Source organism: Mya arenaria, chromosome 8, assembly GCF_026914265.1.
Source record: "Mya arenaria isolate MELC-2E11 chromosome 8, ASM2691426v1".
Lineage (NCBI taxonomy): Eukaryota > Metazoa > Mollusca > Bivalvia > Myida > Myidae > Mya > Mya arenaria.
In genome coordinates this window covers 17,365,082-17,377,029 of record NC_069129.1, presented here as the reverse complement: position 1 = coordinate 17,377,029, position 11,948 = coordinate 17,365,082, and positions in this window count along the sequence as shown.

Here is an 11,948-nt window from a genome sequence, read left to right as displayed (position 1 = left end):
ACTATAATTAAGGTAGAAAAACACCTATATGCATTGAGAGTGAGTTTACAGTACATTGCATTGTTAAACAGTAGAGTACATTATACAAGATAATAATCAAGCACATTTTAACTGTGTAATTGTTTCAAATGGTATAAATTTCGAATTAATTACAGCCTCTCCGATTCCCCTCACAAACACCATTTGGCTTAACAACACCATGCACCTTGGATTGCGAAGAAGACAGGAGCACTTGACCATGTTGTGGGGGGACTTGGAATTAAGCCAGACCTCCGATGGTGTGAGTTACTTGGCCTTCACGGAGAGAGCGACAAAAACAAGAAACGGAGTTGCTGGTGACCACAGGCAATATGTGCCTAAGCTCTTTGAACAGCCAGGTAACCAAGTAAAAATAGCATTGTTATAAAAAGGTTATTTTTGTCTATTGTTAACAGATGATGTACATTGCTGTAAATTTGTTAAACTTTTTAAACTAATATCCATTTAAAATAAAAATTCAAATGTTGATTTTGTATAATATGTTTTAATATGTGATTGAGTACTCTAAATGTGTTTTTAAATTATTTGCAGGAGACCCATACTGTCCTGTCAGGTTGTATCAGCTTTACAAGGAAAAGAGACCACCTCAGGTATCAGCCCCAGATTCAAGGTTTTATGTGGCCCTGAATCCAAATTTTGGAAAGAGAACATAATCAAATGATCTCTGGTTCATCAACCAGAACCTGGGAAAAATAAATTGTGACAACTGGCCAAAACCATGAGTGAGCAGGCTAGATTTCAGGCTAGGCATGTTAATCACTCTGCAAGAAAAACATGCATTACAAATTTGCTGGATGCCGGTTGTTTCCCCACTGAGGTGGCACAGCTGACTGGTCACACAAATCTGATGTCTCTAAATCATTACCATACAAACAATATAGAAAAGCAGCACAACATGTCTAATATTCTTCACATGTGTAAGAGAAAAGAATCAGTGACAAATCCAGAACCAGAACCAGGTACTAGCATGGAGGAATTTGATGATGATGACAATCAGGAACTTGTAGCAGCATCCCAGGAAATTGAGCAAGTGCTATCCTCCATCCAAACATATGAAGATATTCCTGTAAGAAAACCAACACATGATGAAGCTGAACAAGGTTTAGACCTTCCCATTAAACAAAGCCCAGGTGGAACACTGACCCTGCAAAAAATTATGAAGGACACTCAGTCACTGTTTAATGGCTGCACTTTTAATGGGCCTATCAACATTAATTTGAGAAATTGAGGAACCATACAGTATGCATGCATAACTGGTACTGTCTCCTTAAGTTGTAGGCACTGGAATAAGTGAACTAAGTGATTCTGACTGTACATTCATGTACATGTGTGCTTTTATTCCATTCATCTGCTGTTATTATTATATTGTTTTTATTTCACATGTTTCTGTGTTGAAAAATGCGCTATTATCTTCACTTCCTGTGAAATAAATGTGTGCTTCATGTATTTTATTGCAATTTGCTTTTCCAGTCCCATTGTCTAATAAGTCTTACCAAAAAACCTATAAAGTAGTTTCGAACAGCATTGACATCAACGATTTATTCCATTTCTTAAAAGCTGTGGACACAGTTTCTCGAAATATCTAAATTAATTCTGTAATATTTATTTTTTAAGTTCCTTTGTATATTTCCTGTTTTAATTTCAAGCAATGAAGTGTGTAACAAGTTTCGAAAAATATTGCCCTTGCTCTCGAGATGAAGCAATGTTCTTGAGCAAAAAGACTAAACAGTACTGAACAATGACAAATGTACCTAGTTCTGTTTACCAAATATTGTATTTTATTTTAACAGGTAAATGTACATCAGTGTACTGTACATGCATTCAAACATGAAACTAAAAAAACCTTCCTCTGTCTCCCGGTAACAGTAGTACGATTATGTGAATAAAGCTCACATAAGTTGTATAAAAAGGTATAAAAATGTCACAACTAAAGTGGCTAGAACTTGTAGTCTAGAGTTCCTGGTTTCAACAGTTCAAGTGCAAGAATCTCAAAAGATTCAAAGTTCGACATCTGGATAAAATGTCCATTCAACTGTACACTTCATTAACCATTTAAATCTGAAATTTATTCATAACAAACGCGGGCCATTATCAACATGCAGGGGCTATTATCACCCATTGGCCCCGCGCGGCCATATATTTAATCTCTAATTGCATAACCTGTCTATTACTTAGTTTTGCACCTTTACGTGTATATATGGAGTGCTATATACGTGTTATTCCATAAAGGTTTGTACATAAACTTCAAAATTTTAAAGTTGCCTCGTAAGAATGCAAATAGCATGCACATAAGGATATCTTAGTATTAACCTGCTATAATCACCTAACAAACTTATTTTGTTAGAGCGTCATAGTTTACGCTCAGAGATATTTAAGAAAATGTTGGTTTTTTTTTAATGAACTGCAGCCTATATGCAGAGGTGTAGCTAAACTTTTAAGTACAGGTTGTCGCAACGTTTTAATACGAATTTCAGTTTGCTAGTTTTCAGCCTAATTTTTAAACACGAAGAGAATTTAGCAAACGACTTTCGAAAATTAACTGAAATCTTTACGAAGAGTTGAAGCAGAAGTACTCGTACAAGTAGGTTTTCGCGATATTTCTAATGCGAATATCAATTCATGACACAAATGTTTAATGTAAGAAATGTAACTCATTTTTACAAACGTTCCTCATTATACGTATATGGCATTAAATCTGTACACCACATATGTGCTGGCACTCTTCCAAGGTGTGGAAGTTGTTTGCGTTTCCTTGGCAACCACAGGGCGGTGAAAATGTTGTAAAAGTATCGCTCGAAGTACGCCAAGCACATTCCAGGTGTCACGGCGAGAGTACAGTCTACAACAAAACGTATGTAAGGAAAGTGAATTATAATGTACACATTGTGTCTGTTGTGAAAATTCATAGTGTCTGAATGCCTGTATGAAATTAATTTTAATTCATGGATGTTAAATTAACGCAGTGCGAACGTACTAACGGTATTGAACCCACATATATCGTTATTGTTGAAAATAATATGGCTAACTCATGAGTTAAAACAAATTAATTTCAAAACACATCGAGCCAGTATGGTCTGATATTTGAATTTTGTGAATGAATGTAGAGTATATGTAGATCATACTTGGATGTACCGCATCTGTCCGCAAAACCTGAATGAAACATACGAACAAAAATATCCCCAATATGTTCATAATGCTCTTCTCTTTTGTGACACTGATGGCACCGTTTGTATGTCCAAATGTAATTGACCTAGAATGCCGTATCTTCAACCACAAATTTTGACGTTTTTAAAAATAATTTGATTTGATTTTATAAATTTAGAGTAGGTTAACAAACTGATTAAACAAACTCTTGCTTTAAGGGGCACTCTTATAGCTACACCATAACTTCTTTTCTTGTGTATGCAATTTTCGTAATTTAAACACCGTTGACTCGAGTATATAAAAGCATTTTATTACGAAAAATATTCCATGACATTTACATTATCAATGGATCATGATAACTATTAAAATACAATAACTGTACAAAAACAATAAAATTATATAATATAATCACTAAGTGTAAATTAAAAAATAACAGGCAAGACCCTTAAATGAAGCGTAATGAGGCAGTAGTCTATTCGCAGTTTGTCCAAGTTTCTCGGTAAACCACGACATGGACAGGGCTAATATAATAATCACCTTTAGTCGGTTTACTTTCGAAATATTACTATTCTCGATGTAAAATGCCCGGGGATGAGACCAGATCTGACTGCTTACGATTCTTCCTTCTTGTGGTATTATCATATTCATTTTTTTTTATGTTATTTTGTTTATTTAATTGTGTACAAGCCTGCATTCACCACAGCCTCATACCGAAACAATGCTAGTGCATTCATCATTTGACTGTCGGAAAGAAGTTCAGTCTCATCTCGAATTCTTTGTAGTGCTATTGGTAGCTGAAATGCTACAAGTCCATCTGTATCTGGGGTAAGCGTTCGCAGGATGTTTGTCTCAAGCTCGCGAACATGACAAAACTGTATTTATTTGTCTTTTTTGTGTCAATTAATCAAACCTAATTCAGTGTTCAACAAGACGCCAATGCAACAACGCCGCATTAAAGCCGGAGACGATGCAAGTTTGCAAACCTAAGATTTGAGCTTGTGGCCTAGTTTTTTAGCCAAGAATAGTCATATTTTTACTTAAGTGATATCGCTTTTCAGCTTTTCTTAAAATATAAGTCCCAGATACCTAGGTTTGTCCCCGATGACATACCTAAGAAGCAAAATATATAGTAAAAATAGATCATGATATATAATCATTGATTGTGGTGCTGACTGGTCAATGGTATGCGGCCAGTGTGAAAGCATGTGTGTGTTTATCTATGTATATAAACTAATCAAATGTCATGAAAATTTGAGATTTTTTTAGATATCCCACAGAAAAATTTCCTTTTAGCAAATATAGATCCTGAAATATAATTATTGACTGTGGTGCTGACTGGTCAATGATGTGCGAGATTTTATTTAAATATATCGCAAAAAAAGATGTATTGCATGCTAAAATTCCATTTTACTTTAATGTGACTAAGATATACCGCAGAAGAAACTGTAAAAGTTTCATGAACACAAAAAAAAATTCATGACATGGGGAACATATTTCCTAAGACTTAATCTAGTGACCTAGTTTTTGACCTGAGGTGACCAATATCCACAAAATATGTTCAAGACAACATGTAACCAAGAATTCTAAACAGGTTTCATAACAATTGGATAAGAACTATTGACTTTATGACATTGGAAAATATTTCCATAGATTTTACCTAGTGACTAAGTTTTTGATCTGTCATATATACAAAAGTTCAAGACAACATGTGGACAATATGTAGACAAGTAATCTGACAAAGTAAATAACAATTGGAAAAAAATGAATTTATGACATGGGTATAAAAGTTTCTAAGATTTCGCCATTCTTTAAGTCGTAATTTTTCAATTAAAATCTGGCTAATAAAATGGAAAAATAAAACCCAAGTAAACATATATAGCTTAAACACATTCCCGCAATTATAAGGAAGTTTGTTCACGAGCCATTACGCAATCCCCTGGTGATGATGCAGAGCTACCTCCATGATAAACGGATTTGTTTTATTTTATGGGTAGACATGACATTCTTATTTGTCTGGCAAGTATTTGGTACACATTTTATACAATTGTTTCACCTGCTTTAAAAAATAACAACTTCCTCCATTTGAAATTCATAAAATTAAGGGAAAATTAAGCCAAGCAAGAAGTTAATGCTAGTCAATATGGTAATATATGAGTGGTTATGTGTTGCGATCTACAAAATTTCACCTCAGTTTCAAACGAAATCCCCTATTAAGCTCCCTCACGAAACAGATAGAGCATTACTTCCAGTATATAAATATAGAAAATATTTCACATTTCAGGGCAAACATTTCATGAGGTGAATATTAATCCTATTTGGTAATAAATGGGGTAATAACTATATAAATTGGTTTATCATTAAGTTTAATATAGAAACGGGACGTAATTAAGCCTCGGGCTTATAACGATGCGGGCCATTATGAGACACTTGAGCAAGGATTCACGCAACGACCCAAGTGTGGCATTTATTAACTACTAAATACACATACAATTATAAACACAACATTGAGCTTTATAACGCATTTTGACGACATGTTAAAAGATATATTGGTTTTGTAAAACATGCAGCCAAATGATTTAAGTAAGTTTGAATATATAAATAGCATGTCCTTAGACAGACAGAAAGGCAGGCAAGGCAGGCAGGCAGGCAGACAGTGCATATATGTATGTTCAAGTATTTATGACGCAACAATACAAGGGTAAGGGAAAGTAATTGCGCGTGTTAACTCGTGCTGATATGAGAATGCAATTAGTGTTTAATATAGAAAAACAAAAGTACATAATGCAATCAGTACATAGGACTATAATTAATTTCAACGCCAATCTAATGCCTAATTAAGCCGAAAGCGAAAGCAATTTGACGAGGATGTTGACATAATAATATGATTTTAATAAACTATTAAGTTATCCTTTTCTGATTTGATCAGCATAAAAGTGTTTGGTGTCTATTACATGTTGTCCTATTTAGACGAAAGGAAAAGCAATAAGACAAAGGTTTGGCTATCACATTGTTCAAAGTTAATGAGATTGTATCGATGGATGATAATATTCTAAATACTGGGCTTAAAATTGTCACAGTTGAATGCAACGTGATTTTGTAAGGTCATAAATCTGTTTTAGGAACACAATTGGTTTAACAAGTAAATGGGAATATCTTCGGGTTGTACTCTCTGAGCGTTGAAAGACGTATTGAACCGGGTCCACCGGATGTTCGTCCTGCGTTGGTATCGCGAAGTATTACTAATTGGTTGACTCTTGATTGAACTCCCGCAATTGGAGACAATTAATGGTCTCATTAATGGTTTACTTTAACAATTCTGTTTTGAATCTTGTTCTTTCACCATTTATGGAGCTGTTGAATTCATTAGCACATTGATCTAGCGAGGTCCGCTAAGTCCCCCCCCCCGGCCGAAAAACTGTGTCAAGTTCCTGCCAAAGGCCAGCTGCCATAAAACTGTATGACTGTATGTCCTTGTGAATTAATATCCACTTTTAAATACAATTTTTACGATAGAATAAACAAAATAAGTTTTAGGTTTGAAAAGAAATAGTTTTTCGCTATAAGACCTACAGTAAATGGAAATTAAGGATCATCAGAACTGTTGTTTTTTACATGACATGTTAAAAGAAAATATGCGTAGAGGTTAAAAAATGGGACGTATTGTATTATGCGGTTTTAAATAGTGCGACCCTGTCGCACCTAACTATTTCAAATAGTCAGGGCGTACATTTCATATCGGGCATTATTTCATTACATTAGCACTACACTTGGGAGATGACTGCAATGTTCATATTTCCAAGTATTATGAAACTAGCTTATTGTATTAAAATCATCAATTTACATTACCTTTTCGAGATCTTAGGTAATGATAGGCACTTTTCGGCAACAGTATATATAACGTTTCATCTGAGCGTATAGCCAAGCGAATTTTGTTAAGCATTCTAAACATGTACACACTGAAGTCATCTCTTGTAATCATATATGATCTCAGTATTCCGTCTCCTACATACGTCGGAAGATTGTCTCTACCTGTACGTATGAATGGCGCTGGATGATTATGTCAATTCAACGACGGCGACAACCTTACAAAGGACAGTCACGTGATTGTTATAGACATCGAGTACAGGATCAGCGAGGCCCGTTTAGATCACATATTTGAAAGAGTGATCCCGAAATAATGTCGTTTAGGCTGTAATCATGGCAAGGTTGAATCCTTCGTTAGGCGACTTAAATTTTTATTAATAGATTTTCATTCACATCAAGCCTCTCTTTTTTCTTTGAATCAAATAAAAATGTTGAGCTGGGCTCTGTTTTTGCGTATCGGTTCAGTACTGTCCGGGAACGGCGTATATTAATACCAGTCGATGTAAACATTCACATTTAAAAAAGGAGACTTGTTGCGATGGATCTAAAACACATGTTTATGGTTCCTCATCCCCGCCCCCATTTAAAAAAAGAATTGTACTAAAATCTCGCATTTTTACCTTAGTGTTAATATCTTTTGCAAAAGAAAATTAAATAATCTTTCTTCTCTATCATGAAAACATCGAACACATCCGAAGTATCGATTCAAACCTCGAATATCATCATTACCACTGATAATGTTTTTTTCATATCAATGCTCATGATGAATTCGAGGGTTGTTATTTTTAATCGCAAGGTATTTTACTATCACTGTTTTGCCATGAAAGATAATGAAAGTTGATGATATCTGCCATTTCGCATTTTGGCCCCGCACATTTTTTAACAAACGACTTGACGCATTTTAACATTTTCTGTCTGCCAATTAGGGCATTTTCGTCACGCAACTTGTAACAAGTTTTCATTTTGGCTTTTTTCTCTTTCGCCGCAAAAATATGAAAACATAAAATTAAAAATTAAATCAGTATATAAATGCATCTTTAGGTATGTAATACTAATCTTATCCGCCAAATATTGTATAATTATATTGTACTTAAAGGTCACATTTGTTGGCCAATACAAAGGAGCATAGTCAGTGTTAGTGCTTTGTAGATGTCATTATCGTTCGCCTTGCAGGAACCTATGAATCCATAACCGTAGGCCGGAATCTTCTGCCAAAGAGTATCCTGCTACCCCGTTGTTTACTCGGCATTGAGGGAATATTTCTTAAGCTTTCGTGCCATTTAAACCGCTATTTACAAATCAACGAAAAATTTACTTTTTAATAATTTACCATACAGCCGCTCATCATGCCCAATGTCGTTTTCGAATATCGATACTGTAATGCTGTTCAAGGCTAAAGAGAAATTAGCGTTACAGAAACTGACCTTGTTTTTAAGAATAGAGTTATAGGTAAAACTTGAATTAACTTGTTGTGGCCCTGATATGTGCATATATATAACTTTCACATGAATGAATAAAAGAAGGGCAAATTGCGAAAAAAAAAAACATAAATCAGTGACGGAGAGCGACTCGATTGATCCCGAGTAATACAATTATTTACCGAAATTTATTTTTATTCGACCATTTTGTATTCTTTTGCAACCTTTCTAATGCAAATTTCAGTCCACAACTTTTCATATAAGAAATGTATGTTGTTTAATAAAAACGGTCATATTTACAAGATTATCAATTTAAGTTTGTACACCACATGTGTGGTGGCACTCTTTCAAGTTGTTAAAGTTGTTGGCGTTTCCATGGTAACCAACATACAAAGGGCGGTGAATATGTTGTAGTAATACCATACTTGCACGGCCTCGAAAGAATTGTAAATTACTTTTAATTCGACTTTACTTTTATAAATCTTAAATGGTTGAACATTTTTGGCCTGAGCTAAACCCGATTTCAGTGTTATAGATACATCTTTCGTAATAAACACTCATACGCAATCTGATATAAAATACAATACAAAAGCATATCATAATGTCCAAATAAAACAAAGTATGTACATTATGGATATATGGAAAATACATGACAATTAAAATTAATTATGATATTGTAACGACATACGAAATTAAGGGCAAACTAGCCAGGGACATGTTGAAACGCAATGCACAAGAGTTGAACGATTAACGGTTTGAGTATGCTTCTTTTATTATAAAATGACTCAATGCTCAGTTACAGTATATGCTCACTATACCTACTCATGAAGATAATAATTTCTTCGCAATACTACATTTCATATCATTGATCGTGTTGAAAACAACTTTGAACGCCTTAACTTATGTTTTTAAAACAGTGTTAAAATTAGGTATTTTTCTGCATTTTAGAAGAATGTCACCCATTGACGAATCTCGTAACTTGCAGAAAGGATCACTCGATGTCACTAGGATAATTGACAGCAAGTTGTGATAAATTGGAAAGTATACAGGGTCCGCATTGCTGTTAACATTTTCTTCAAGAAAAAGTATAGTTCCATTAGGGTTGTTCGAGTACTGACTTGCTCACCACGAGCCTTGGCCATTCGCATTGTTGTGTATTCGCCTTAAGTGCACGGGTATCTTCCTCGATTATTCTCAAATCATTGTTGGCCAATAAAATTCTGCACAACCTACACGAAGCAGAACAGATCAAACCAACCAGTCCCTCTTTGCACATGGAAAAAAGAAAAGTCTCCCTTCTCTACAAGGCAGGCGGCTTGATGAGCTTGAAAGAAAAAGACCGGTTGTGATAGCATGTCTGACAGAGGAAACTGACAAAAGGATGAAATTGCCATTGGCTTGGCCTTGTAAAGAGTTCGTGAGATTATCATATAGGAAACTTTATTGGAAGGGTATTATTCTCAGGTGATTGGTGTCGAAGTGTACATAGAAGCTAAAGCTATAGGTTCAGGAAGATATAATATTCAGTTGGGGTTAGAAATGATACTCCAGTAGGGAAGGAAGGTATCTCGAAAGCGACAGGAGGTTTTCGTTCTGGCATTGATTGGCCACAAGAGCAGCTACTTTAAACCCAGGGATGAATTCAACTACAATGGATCGAACACCTAATGGAATTAGCGTTATTGGCCACGCAGTGTTTCTTAAGTGTTGGTCTAGCAAAATCGTTCTGTCGACACAATCATCGGCGATTTCTCGGACCCAGGGATGCCTATAACAACCCGAACCCGGAAGTTTAACCTCAGGTCAAAACACCATTTGGTTTGGTGTTATGCAAATTGAACTTCTGGCAGACGAAAGATAAGCTAGTTGAAGTTGTGGCACATACTCATCCCAATGATTCTGTTCGTCATCAGAGAAAATTGCATTTTACCATGTCATTGGTTTGCGAAAGAAATGATGATTTTGTTCCATTTGTAATGAAACACATACATTGTTTAGCAATTCCAAAATATGTTCCCTAGGTCAGTTTAAATTAATGAAGGAACGCCAAATCTACAAACAAACTCATTTACAAATACGTCCACTATGTTTTGAACTGCATGATTTGGTAATTGATAGGCCATTGTTGTAAAGTTATCTACAACGACCAATATAAGTTCCCTTTATTTTTGTACCTTTGTCACAGACTTTTATGTATTTTAAAGCGGCTGGCTACTCGAATGACTGTTTGAGTTTGTTTACCTTAAGCATTTACTGTACTTAGATGGTCTTCAGTAAGCAGATTATGAAAATATTCAATGATTATATTTTGCAAACTCTTAAGAACAACAAAGCAAACAATTTAGCAATTATCAAACGTATCGATAAATGAACAATTTAATAGTCCGCTTATTACAGACAAACGATCCCATTGCCTTCATTATGTTGTAACGAAGAAGCTGAGACCGGAAATGAAACCAGAATCTTTCATCGGATTGTCACTAGACTTTGCATTCAACAAATAAATAATCTCGCAATATTTTGTTTTGTCCTTTAACTCGTCCGGTGAAATAACATCGAGGTAGGGCCTGACGATGACCGTCAAGCAAAAGGTCAAACATCGTCGACATAGGCGTCTTTGTCATACATAGGGTGATTTGGCGACTTTTGTCTAATACAAACTCAGATAGCTCTTTCCGGGTAGTGCAGAAGGACTGTTCATGGCAGCTAAGTGCCATTTCTCATACAGACCACCGCGCGCTCGTGGTCTCACTGTTTCTGGAAAAGTATGGTCCCAAAAGCATGGTCGCTTTCGTCGCTGTCAATGATTTAAGGTTTGTCAAGGACAAGGTATGCTAGAACTGGAGTAGAGATAAGGCTTGCTTTAGTTGCTAAGCCTCATCATTTTTTTTTTAAATTGCACACCGACTTATTTGAAGCGGACGAGTTATCAATGTAAAGTCTTGAACAAAACGTCTGTTATATAAAACTGAACCGACAAAACTCCACACATGCTTAACAGACCTGCTCACTTGCCAAAACGAACAGCTGAAATCTTATCATTATCAATGGAAACACCATTCTCTGATTCTACGTGACTCAAAAACTGGACACTCTTTTGAAAGGTTTAAGGTTTAAATTTAAGTAAGCAGTTAAAAGACGAATAAACATAATGTTCTCTAGACGTTGAAGACCTTCATCAAAGTACGTGCCTGAGATATAGTGTCATCAATGTAGAGAACGTGCTCTTCCCACGCAAAGTATTTTCCATGCAGTGTTTAAATGTGCTCGGACACTTTGCAACGCCGAAAGGAATGACAGTCCATTGATTAAGTCTAATGCTCGTGACGAAAGCCGTCTTCTCTCGATTCTCCGTTGCCATGCCGACTAGAATGGAGCCGGAAGAAAGGTCCATTTGACTTAACCATTGAGCTCCAGCGAGAGTGACCAGACATGCGTCTGTTCTCAGCAAGGGTTATACGTCTTTTGTTACAGTGTTGAGGG